We start from the raw sequence: 12,396 nt of genomic DNA, 5'->3' as shown, positions 1-12,396 counted from the left end.
CTGCTAATGCTGTTGGATTCTGACTTCCCTGCACTCAAAGTGGATTTTCTGGAGCTACAGAACTCGAAATGGTGCGCTTCTAATTGCGTTGGAAAGTAGACATCCAGGGCTTTCCAGCAATATATAATAGTTTATACTTTGGCTAAGAATAGATGACGTAAACTGGCGCTCAACGCCAGCTTTCTGCCCAAATCTGGCGTCCAGCGCCAGAAAAGGAGCCAAAACCAGAGTTGAACGCCCAAATTGGCACAAAAGCTGGCGTTCAACTCCAAGAAGGACCTCTACACGTGCAACACTCAAGCTCAGCCCAAGCACACACCAAGTGGGCCCCAGAAGTGGATTTATGCATCAATTACTTACTTCTGTAAACCCTAGTAGCTAGTTTATTATAAATAGGACCTTTTACTATTGTATTAGACGTCTTTTTGACCATCTTTGATCAGTTGTATGCTATCTTAGATCACGTTTGAGGGCTGGCCTCTCGGCCATGCCTGGACTTTCACTTATATAATTTTAACGGTAGAGTTTCTACACTCCATAGATTAAGGTGTGGAGCTCTGCTATTCCTCAAAGATTAATGCAAAGTACTACTATTTTCTATTCAATTCATCTTGTTTCGCTTCCAAGCTATTCATTCGTACTTCAATCTGAATGTGATGAACGTGAAAATCATCATCATTCCCTATGAACGCGTGCCTGACAATCACTTCCGTTCTACCTTAGACTGAATGAGTATCTCTTAAATCTCCTAACCAGAATCTTCGTGGCGTAAGCTAGAATGATGGCGGCATTCAAGAGAATCCGGAAGGTCTAAACCTTGTCTGTGATATTCCGAGTAGGATTCAATGAATGAATGACTGTGACGAGCTCCAAACTCGCGATTGCGGGGCGTTAGTGACAGACGCAAAAGGATAGTAAATCCTATTCCAGCATGATCGAGAACCGACAGATGAATAGTCGTGCCGTGACAGGGTGCGTTGATCATTTTCACTGAGAGGATAAGATGAAGCCATTGACAAGGGTGATGCCTCCAGATGATTAGCCGTGCCGTGACAGGGCATTGGATCATTTTCTCGAGAGATGACCGAAAGTAGCCGTTGACAATGGTGATGTATCACATAAAGCCAGCCATGGAAAGGAGTAAGACTGACTGGATGAAGATAGCAGGAAAGCAGAGGTTCAGAGGAACGAAAAGCATCTCCATTCGCTTATCTGAAATTCTTACCAATGATTTACATAAGTACCTCTATCCCTATTCTATTATTTATTTTCGAAAACCCATTACTGTTTGATATCCGCCTGACTGAGATTTACAAGGTGACCATAGCTTGCTTCATACCGACAATCTCCGTGGGATTCGACCCTTACTCACGTAAGGTATTACTTGGACGACCCAGTGCACTTGCTGGTTAGTTATGCGAAGTTGTGAAGATATGTTTAGACCATGGTCCTGTGCATCCGTTTTTGGTGCCATTGCCAGGGAATCAATTTTGAACAATAATTCACAACCTGAGTAGCAATTTCGCATACCAAGTTTTTGGCGCCGTTGCCGGGGAATCAATTTCGAACAACAATTCACAACCTGAGTAGCAATTTCGCATACCAAGTTTTTGGCGCCGTTGCCGGGGATTGTTTAAGTTTTCGGCAAGCTTTTGGTCCGGTAACATCAGTGCCAAGTTTGATCCGGCAACAGCATACCAAGTTTTTAGCGCCGTTGCCGGGGATTGTTCGAGTTTGGACAACTGACGGTTCATCTTGTTGCTCAGATTAGGTAATTTTCTTTTTGTTTTAATTTCAAAAATTTTTCAAAAATATTTCAAAATTTTCTCCTTTGTTTTCGAAAAAAAAAATGTTTTCAAAAATATATTTTTATTCAGAATTTTTAAGAATGAATTCTAGTGTTTCATGAAGCATGCTAAACCTGGCTGGCTGTAAAGCCATGTCTAAATTCATTTGGACTGAGGCTTGCAATTTGTTATCAAGAGCAAGTTAGTTGTTGTTGATCCACTTACTACTGTTCCTGATTTACATGCTAAAGCTTGGCTGGCCATTGGCCATGTCTAGTGTTTTGGACCAGAGCTTTCATTGAAAGCTTGGCTGGCTAGTGAGCCATGTCTAATTCTTGGACTGAAGCTTTAGACTAAGAATGCAAGTTTCCTGGAATTCATATTAAAAATTTTGGAATCCTTATTTTTCCTTTTTCAATTAATTTTCAAAAAAAAATACAAAAAAATTAAAAAATCATAAAAATCAAAAATATTTTTCATGTTTCTTGTTTGAGTCTTGAGTCATGTTATAAGTTTGGTGTCAATTGCATGTGCATCTTGCATTTTTCGAAAATTTTCATGCATTCATAGTGTTCTTCATGATCTTCAAGTTGTTCTTGGTAAGTCTTCTTATTTGATCTTTGCATTTGCATGTTTTGTGTCTTTTCTTGTTTTTCATATGCATTCTTGAATTCTTAGTGTCTAAGCATTGAAGAATTCTAAGTTTGGTGTCTTGCATGTTTTCCTTGCATTAAAAATTTTTCAAAAATATGTTCTTGATGTTCATCATGATCTTCATAGTGTTCTTGGTGTTCATCTTGACATTCATAGCATTCTTGCATGCATCACATGTTTTGATCTAAAATTCTCATGCATTGCATCATTTTTCTTGTTTTTCTCTCTCATCATAAAAATTCAAAAATAAAAAAAATATGTTTCCCTTTTTCTCCTCATCAAATTCGAAAATTTGAATTGACTTTTTCAAAATTTTTAAAATTTAGTTGTTTCTTATGAGTCAAATCAAATTTTCAATTTGAAAATCTCATCTTTTTCAAAATCTTTTTCAAAAATCAAATCTTTTCAAAATTCTTAGTTATTTTTGAAAATTCCAAAAATATTTTTCAAAAATCTTTTTCTTATTTTTATATCAAATTTTCGAAAATAACAATAACAATTAATGTTTTGATTCAAAAATTTCAAGTTTGTTACTTGCTTGTTAAGAAAGATTCAAACTTTGAGTTCTAGAATCATATCTTGTGATTTCTTGTGAATCAAGTCATTAATTGTGATTTTAAAAATCAAATCTTTTTCAAAACTAATTTTAATCATATCTTTTCAAAAATATCTTCTTATCTTATCTTTTTCAAAAATTTGATTTCAAAATATCTTTTCTAACTTCCTAACTTCTTATCTTTTCAAAATTTGTTTCAACTAACTAACTAACTTTTTGTTTGTTTCTTAACTTTTTCAAAACTATCTAACTAACTCTCTCTCTCTCTAATTTTCGAAAATATCTTCCCTCTTTTTGAAAAATTTCTTTTTTATTAACTAATTATTTTTATTTTTGATTTTAAAAATTTTTCGAAAAAATACTAACCTTTTTCAAAAATTATTTTCGAAAATCACTAACTCTTTTTCAAAAATTATTTTCGAAAATTCTCCCTCTCTCATCTTATTCTATTTATTTATTCATCTACTAACATCTCATCTCACATCTCTGCCCTCCTCACAGTTGTGTTTCTTTCTTTACATCGCATTCTTTGTCTCCCTCTTTTCTTCCAAAGGGATCCCTATACTGTGGTATAAATGATCTCTATTATTATTATTTTTCTGTGCCCTCTTCTTTGTCATATGAGCAGGAGTAAAGACAAGAACATTCTTGTTGAAGCAGATCCAGAACTTGAAAGGACTCTGAAGAGAAAATTAAGAGAAGCTAAATTACAACAATCCAGAGATAACCTTTCAGAAATTTTCGAACAGGAAGAGGAGATGGCAGTCGAAAATAATAATAATGCAAGGAGGATGCTTGGTGACTTTACTGCACCTAATTCCAATTTAAATGGAAGAAGCATCTCCATTCCTGCCATTGGAGCAAACAACTTTGAGCTGAAACCTCAATTAGTTTCTCTGATGCAGCAGAACTGCAAGTTTCATGGACTTCCATCTGAAGATCCTTTTCAGTTCTTAACTGAATTCTTGCAGATATGTGATACTGTTAAGACTAATGGAGTAGATCCTGAAGTCTACAGGCTCATGCTTTTCCCTTTTGCTGTAAGAGACAAAGCTAGAATATGGTTGGACTCTCAACCTAAAGATAGCCTGAACTCTTGGGATAAGCTGGTCACGGCTTTCTTAGCCAAGTTCTTTCCTCCTCAAAAGCTGAGCAAGCTTAGAGTGGATGTTCAAACCTTCAAACAGAAAGAAGGTGAATCCCTCTATGAAGCTTGGGAAAGATACAAACAGTTGACCAAAAAGTGTCCTTCTGACATGCTTTCAGAATGGACCATCCTGGGTATATTCTATGATGGTTTATCTGAGCTATCAAAGATGTCACTGGACACTTCTGCAGGTGGATCCATTCACCTAAAGAAAACGCCTGCAGAAGCTCAAGAACTCATTGACATGGTTGCTAATAACCAGTTCATGTACACTTCTGAGAGGAATCCTGTGAATAATGGGACGCCTATGAATAAGGGAGTTCTTGAGATTGATACTCTGAATGCCATTCTGGCTCAGAATAAAATATTGACTCAGCAAGTCAATATGATCTCTCAGAGTCTGAATGGAATGCAAGCTGCATCCAACAGTACTCAAGAGGCATCTTCTGAAGAAGAAGCTTATGATCCTGAGAACCCTGCAATAGCAGAGGTGAATTACTTAGGTGAACCTTATGGAAACACCTATAACTCATCATGGAGAAATCATCCAAATTTCTCATGGAAGGATCAAAAGCCTCAACAAGGCTTTAATAATGGTGGAAGAAACAGGTTTAACAATAATAAACCTTATCCATCATCCACTCAGCAATAGACAGAGAATTCTGAACAAAATACTTCTAATTTAACAAACTTAGTCTCTGATCTATCTAAGACCACTGTAAGTTTCATGAATGAAACAAGATCTTCCATTAGAAATCTGGAAGCACAAGTGGGCCAGCTGAGTAAAAGGATCACTGAAATCCCTCCTAGTACTCTCCCAAGCAATACAAAAGAGAATCCAAAAGGAGAGTGCAAGGCCATTGACATAAGCACCATGGCCGAACCCAAAGAAGGAGAGGGGGACGTGAATCCCAAGGAGGAAGACCTCCTGGGACGTCCAGTGATCAATAAGGAATTTCCCCCTGAGGAACCAAAGGACTCTGAGGCTCATCTAGAGACCATAGAGATTCCATTGAACCTCCTTATGCCCTTCATGAGCTCTGATGTGTATTCCTCTTCTGAAGAGAATGAGGATGTTACTGAAGAGCAAACTGCCAAGTTTCTTGGTGCAATCATGAAGCTGAATGCCAAATTATTTGGCATTGATACTTGGGAAGTTGGACCTCCCTTGTTCATCAATGAACTAAGTGATCTGGATCAACTGACATTGCCTCAGAAGAGACAGGATCCTGGAAAGTTCATAATACCCTGTACCATAGACACCATGATCTTTAAGGCTCTGTGTGACCTTGGTTCAGGAATAAACCTCATGCCCCTCTCTGTAATAGAGAAACTGGGAATCTATGGGGTGCAAGCTGCTAAAATCTCATTAGAGATGGTAGACAGTTCAAGAAAACAGGCTTATGGACAAGTAGAGGACGTGTTAGTAAAGGTTAAAGGCCTTTACATCCCTGCTGATTTCATAGTCCTGGATACTGGAAAGGAAGAGGATGAATCCATCATCCTAGGAAGACCTTTCCTGGCCACAGCAAGAGCTGTGATTGATGTTGACAGAGGTGAACTAGTCCTTCAATGGAATGAGGACTCCCTTGTGTTTAAAACTCAAGGATCTCCCTCTGCAACCATGGAGAGGAAGCATGAAAAGCTTCTCTCAAAGTAGAGTCAACCCAAGCCCCCACAGTCAAACTCTAAGTTTGGTGTTGGGAGGCCACAACCAAACTCTAAGTTTGGTGTTGAACTCCCATATCCAAACTCTAAGTTTGGTGTTGGAGAATCTCAACAATGCTCTGAACATCTGTGAGGCTCCATGAGAGCCCACTGTCAAGCTATTGACATTAAAGAAGCGCTTGTTGGAAGGCAACCTAATTTTTATTTATCTAACAATATTTTTCTTAGTTATATGTCTTTATAGGTTCATGATCATGTGGAGTCACAAAATAAACAAAAAAATCAAAAACGGAATCAAAAACAGCAGAAGAAAAATCACACCCTGGAGGAGCATCTGCCTGGCGTTCAACGCCAGAACAGAGCATGGTTCTGGCGCTGAACGCCCAAAATGGGTAGCATCCTGGCGCTGAATGCCCAGAACAAGCATGGTTCTGGCGTTCAACGCCAGAAATGGCAACAAATGGGCGTTGAACGCCCAAAATGGGCACCAACCTGGCGCTGAACGCCCAGAGTTGTGTGCAAGGGCATTTTGCATGCCTAAATTGGTGCAGGGATGTAAATGCCTTGACACCTCAAGATCTGTGGACCCCACAGGATCACCTCAGGATCTGTGGACCCCACAGGATCCCCACCTACCTCTACTCACTCTCTTCTCTCTTCTCAATCATCCTCTATTCCCAATAAACACCCTTCCCTGTTAACCCTTTACCACTCACATCCTTACACCCACTTACCTTCAAAATTCAACATCTCTTTTCCACCCAATCCCACCCATATGGCCGAATACACACCTCCCTCCATCTCCTCCATATCTTCTTCTTCTTCTTCTTCTTCTTCTTCTATTCCTTCTTCTTTTGCTCGAGGGCGAGCAACATTCTAAGTTTAGTGTGGTAAAAGCATAGCTTTTTTTGTTTTTTTTCCATAACCATTGATGGCACCTAAGGCCAGAGAAACCTCTAGAAAGAGGAAAGGGAAGACAAAAGCTTCCATCAAAGGGTCTATAGTTCAGTGGTAGAACATTTGACTGCAAATCAAGAGATCCCTGAGATACCTCAGGGGATACATTTTCTTCCACACAATTATTGGAAGCAACTAAGGGTGGAACATCAAGAGCACTCCATCATGCTCCATGAAATAAGAGAAGATCAAAAAGCAATGAAGGAGGAGCAACAAAGACAAGGAAGAGACATAGAAGAGCTTAAGGACATCATTGGTTCCTCAAGAAGGAAACGCCACCATCACTAAGGTGGATTCATTCCTTGTTCTTACTTTCTCTGTTTTTCATTTTCTATGTGATGTGCTTATCTATGTTTGTGTCTTCATTACATGATCATTAGTAGTTAGTAACTATGCCTTAAAGTTATGAATGTCCTATGAATCCATCACCTCTCTTAAATGAAAAATGTGTTAATTCAAAAGAACAAGAAGTACATGAGTTTTGAATTTATCCTTGAACTTAGTTTAATTATATTGATGTGGTGACAATGCTTCTTGTTTTCTGAATGTATGCTTGAACAGTGCATATGTCTTTTGAAGTTGTTGTTTAAGAATGTTAAATATGTTGGCTCTTGAAAGAATGATGACTAGGAGACATGTTATTTGATAATCTGAAAAATCATAAAAATGATTCTTGAAGCAAGAAAAAGCAGCAAAGAACAAAGCTTGCAGAAAAAAAAAATAGGCGAAAAAAAATTATAGAAAGAAAAAGCAAGCAGAAAAAGCCAAAAGCTCTTAAAACTAAGAGGCAAGAGCAAAAAGCCAATAGCCCTTAAAACCAAAAGGCAAGGGCAAATAAAAAGGATCCCAAGGCTTTGAGCATCAATGGATAGGAGGGCCTAAAGGAATAAAATCCTGGTCTAAGCGGCTAAACCAAGCTGTCCCTAACCATGTGCTTGTGGCGTGTAGGTGTCAAGTGAAAACTTGAGACTGAGCGGTTAAAGTCAAGGTCCAAAGCAAAAAAAAAGTGTGCTTAAGAACCTTGGACACCTCTAATTGGGGACTTTAGCAAAGCTGAGTCACAATCTGAAAAGGTTCACCCAATTATGTGTCTATGGCATTTATGTATTCGGTGGTAATACTGGAAAACAAAGTGCTTAGGGCCACGGCCAAGACTCATAAAATAGCTGTGTTCAAGAATCATCATACTGAACTAGGAGAGTCAATAACACTATCTGAACTCTGAGTTCCTATAGATGCCAATCATTCTAAACTTCAATGGATAAAGTGAGATGCCAAAACTATTCAAGAGGCAAAAAGCTATAAGTCCCGCTCATATGATTGAAGCTATGTTTCATTGATAGTTTGGAATTTGTAGTATATTCTCTTCTTTTTATCCTATTTGATTTTTAGTTGCTTGGGGACAAGCAACAATTTAAGTTTGGTGTTGTGATGAGCGGATAATTTATACGCTTTTTGGCATTGTTTTTAGTATATTTTTAGTAGGATCTAATTACTTTTAGGGATGTTTTCATTAGTTTTTATGTTAAATTCACATTTCTGGACTTTACTATGAGTTTGTGTGTTTTTATGTGATTTCAGGTATTTTCTGACTGAAATTGAGGGACTTGAGCAAAAATCAGATTCAGAGGTTGAAGAAGGACTGCTGATGCTGTTGGATTCTGACCTCCCTGCACTCAAAGTGGATTTTCTGGAGCTACAGAACTCAAAATGGCGCGCTTCCAATTGCGTTGGAAAGTAGACATCCAGGGATTTCCAGCAATATATAATAGTCTATACTTTGGCCAAGAATAGATGACATAAACTGGCGCTCAACGCCAGCTTTCTGCCCAAATCTGGCGTCCAGCGCCAGAAAAGGAGCCAAAACTAGAGTTGAACGCCCAAACTGGCACAAAAGCTGGCGTTCAACTCCAAGAAGGACCTCTACATGTGCAATACTCAAGCTCAGCCCAAGCACACACCAAGTGGGCCCCAGAAGTGGATTTATGCATCAATTACTTACTTCTGTAAACCCTAGTAGCTAGTTTATTATAAATAGGACCTTTTACTATTGTATTAGACGTCTTTTTGACCATCTTTGATCAGTTGTATGCTATCTTAGATCACGTTTGAGGGCTGGCCTCTCGGCCATGCCTGGACTTTCACTTATGTAATTTTAACGGTAGAGTTTCTACACTCCATAGATTAAGGTGTGGAGCTCTGCTGTTCCTCAAAGATTAATGCAAAGTACTACTGTTTTCTATTCAATTCATCTTGTTTTGCTTCCAAGCTATTCATTCGTACTTCAATCTGAATGTGATGAACGTGACAATCATCATCATTCCCTATGAATGCGTGCCTGACAATCACTTCCGTTCTACCTTAGACTGAATGAGTATATCTTAGATCTCCTAACCAGAATCTTCGTGGCGTAAGCTAGAATGATGGCGGCATTCAAGAGAATCCGGAAGGTCTAAACCTTGTCTGTGGTATTCCGAGTAGGATTCAATGAATGAATGACTGTGACGAGCTCCAAACTCGCGATTGCGGGGCGTTAGTGACAGACGCAAAAGGATAGTAAATCCTATTCCAGCATGATCGAGAACCGACAGATGAATAGCCGTGCCGTGACAGGGTGCGTTGATCATTTTCACTAAGAGGATAAGATGAAGCCATTGACAAGGGTGATGCCTCCAGATGATTAGCCGTGCCGTGACAGGGCATTGGATCATTTTCCCGAGAGATGACCGAAAGTAGCCGTTGACAATGGTGATGTATCACATAAAGCCAGCCATGGAAAGGAGTAAGACTGACTGGATGAAGATAGCAGGAAAGCAGAGGTTCAGAGGAACGAAAAGCATCTCCATTCGCTTATCTGAAATTCCTACCAATGATTTACATAAGTACCTCTATCCCTATTCTATTATTTATTTTCGAAAACCCATTACTGTTTGATATCCGCCTGACTGAGATTTACAAGGTGACCATATCTTGCTTCATACCGACAATCTCCGTGGGATTCGACCCTTACTCACGTAAGGTATTACTTGGACGACCCAGTGCACTTGCTGGTTAGTTATGCGAAGTTGTGAAGATATGTTTAGACCATGGTCCTGTGCATCCGTTTTTGGTGCCATTGCCAGGGAATCAATTTCGAACAACAATTCACAACCTGAGTAGCAATTTCACATACCAGAGACCAAGAAAAATCTCTTCAATATGAATAAACATTCATACTTTGTAATTTTGTTTAACATTTATATCATACTTTGTAATTTTGTTTCTTTTATCGTAAGCGATAAACGTTCATTTTCACAATTCATGGCAGTGGCAGTGTGTGAAGGAGAGGAAGAAGGAAGCAATAGCAATTCCCATATTGAGGGATGCAATCATTCCTCACTCTCAACCACTCCTTCATTCTTCTATATCTGGTGGTATTGATGAAACTGCCAAAAAGAAGAAAAACTGTTGCTTTCTTGTTCTTCTTCTTCTGAGCTCAATCCTGCAATTCGGTTAGCTACTGACCAAACTATATCTTATCTAATTCTCTTTCATGGTTTTAGACTTGTTGCGCCTTTCTTAAACATAGGTTTTTTTTTTGTTTCGTGTTTGCTTATGTTGATAGGTCAGAGCCTCAGATGTTTCATTTTCTGTTGGGTATTGCCTCCTTCCTCATCCAGACAAGGTACTAAGAGTGCTAAATTCTGATAAACCCATGTCATATTTATGTTTGGATTGGTAATTAGTGGAAGCTAATAGAATCGAATAAGATGGAGAGGAAAGCAAGGGAATGGAATGGAGTAGAGTGGTATAATCATATAATTGTTCTGTTCCATTGTTTTGATATTTTTGTTATTAAAATGGAGTAATTTTTCATATAAATGTTTAGATTTCTTATGTTCTTTCTTCAGTGAATATTCATATTGGGATCCATATAATGTGTTATTTCATTTGTAAAACATTAGGCATTAAGAGAAAAAAAGAAAGCAAAAAGAAAATGATGGAAGCCAATTGAAAAATATTCTGATATTTGTGTACCCTTTTCTGAATCCTCTACAAGTTCATCTTTCTAGTAATTCTCATTAAGTGTACATTTTTGGTGCCAAATGTTATGGTTATTGCTGAGTTACTTAGGGAATCAGCACTTATGATTACATTTACATCATAGCTCTAACGGAGCAAGAGCAGGAGCAGTAAGGAGTTGGTGGTCAACAAAGTTCTCACATGTCAATTGTTAGCTCACTTACTGGATTCAGCAGTGTGAGCTCCTTCACTACGTTCCAGCGTGGTTCGTGGTGCACACCACCATGCCTGTTCGATGAAGATTAGGTAACATTTTTTAAAAAAAATTCAACTTGCTTTTGGTATTAATGTGCTTTCTTTGTCAGACATGACATCCCTGGTGCTTTTGTGTGTTCCATTTTCTTACATGGCACCATATGTTGCTTTCATTGGCTACAGTTTGATGTAATCCTACTAGAAAGCGGTTCAGCTTACTTGGAAAGAAGAGTATTAGAGAAGAACCATCTAAGAGAAAGAATCCTGGAGCAGTCAAAATTAGTCCTTGGACATTGGCGCGATTAAATGTAGAAGAGGTTTCCAAGGCTGCTGCTGAAGCAAGAAAAAGGTCCAAAATTCTGAAGCCTGTGGTGAGACACAATGATGCTTTCAGACTAGAGCCAGAGAGCAGTTTAGGTAGCCGGGGTCGACAAGTCCCCAGAATCGACAACAAACGGCGTGCTGCTAGCAAGCAGGGTTTCCTTCCTACTGACATAGCTATGGCTTCCATGACAAATGTTTCTGCAAATAATATTGGTAAAGATTTCAGTGGAGTGTCTAGCTTAGCCCCTCTTCAACTTGAACCACGCAGCGCATTTCATATGAGTCAAGCAATGTCAAGCTCAGCTGCGAATGTTGTGACTTCTTCTGATTTGTTATTGGAGGGACAAGACTTGCCTTAGAATAGAAACGTATGCAAGCAAATCCTTGCCAGGTAAATCCTTCTATTATTGCGGCTGAAGTGTTATTTCTAGTGGAATAGAACCATGCACACTTTCCAAAGGACATGTATATAAGCAAACAAAAAGATAAGTAGTTTTTCAACATTACTAAATAACCTTTCATATAGATGCTAAATATTATGATCTATTAGGAAATAATCACTAATGTTTTATACATGCTATACAGATCCTTGTTGCTACACTTGGAAGGCTTACAGATCATGTGGAGAATACTGCTGGCTTTGCAACTCGGCTGATGGGTGTGAAAGTGTTGGTGCTCGATGAAGCTGATCATTTATTGGACATGGGATTTTAGAAAGATGTTTTGAATACAGAGTTTATATTTTGAATTATAGTTCATGTATCAATGCACTTTGTTGATGTATGGTTATTACTTATTATTATAGTTGACGTATCAATACACTTTGTTTATGTTTTGAATTATATTGACTTGCTTGTTTATAATATTTTTCTTAGTTTGATAATACGATGAATTTGTTTATGTTTTGAAATATTATAAATATTTGAATACAAATTAGATAAAAATTTGTATTAAATTTATATTTATTTTGTATGAAAATAAATTTATTTTGTAATTGGAAAAATAAAAAAAAATTCTATTTTATCTTACTGACGGATTTACAGACG

At 38.1% G+C, this 12,396-nt stretch overlaps 1 non-coding gene across 1 annotated transcript; it reads right to left on the bottom strand.

Annotated features, from left to right (window-relative positions):
• Positions 1 to 4,151: 4,151 nt before the first annotated feature.
• On the bottom strand, positions 4,152 to 4,259 carry LOC148547746 (small nucleolar RNA R71). Its single transcript, XR_015897571.1, has one exon. It is a non-coding gene; the product is annotated as a small nucleolar RNA R71 (small nucleolar RNA).
• Between the last annotated feature and the right edge of the window lie 8,137 nt (positions 4,260 to 12,396).

The sequence above is a fragment of the Arachis ipaensis genome, chromosome B8, assembly GCF_059453495.1.
Source record: "Arachis ipaensis isolate K30076 ecotype BB chromosome B8, ASM5945349v1, whole genome shotgun sequence".
NCBI classification, from domain to species: Eukaryota; Viridiplantae; Streptophyta; class Magnoliopsida; order Fabales; family Fabaceae; genus Arachis; species Arachis ipaensis.
This window is presented reverse-complemented; position numbering and strand designations above follow the sequence as displayed.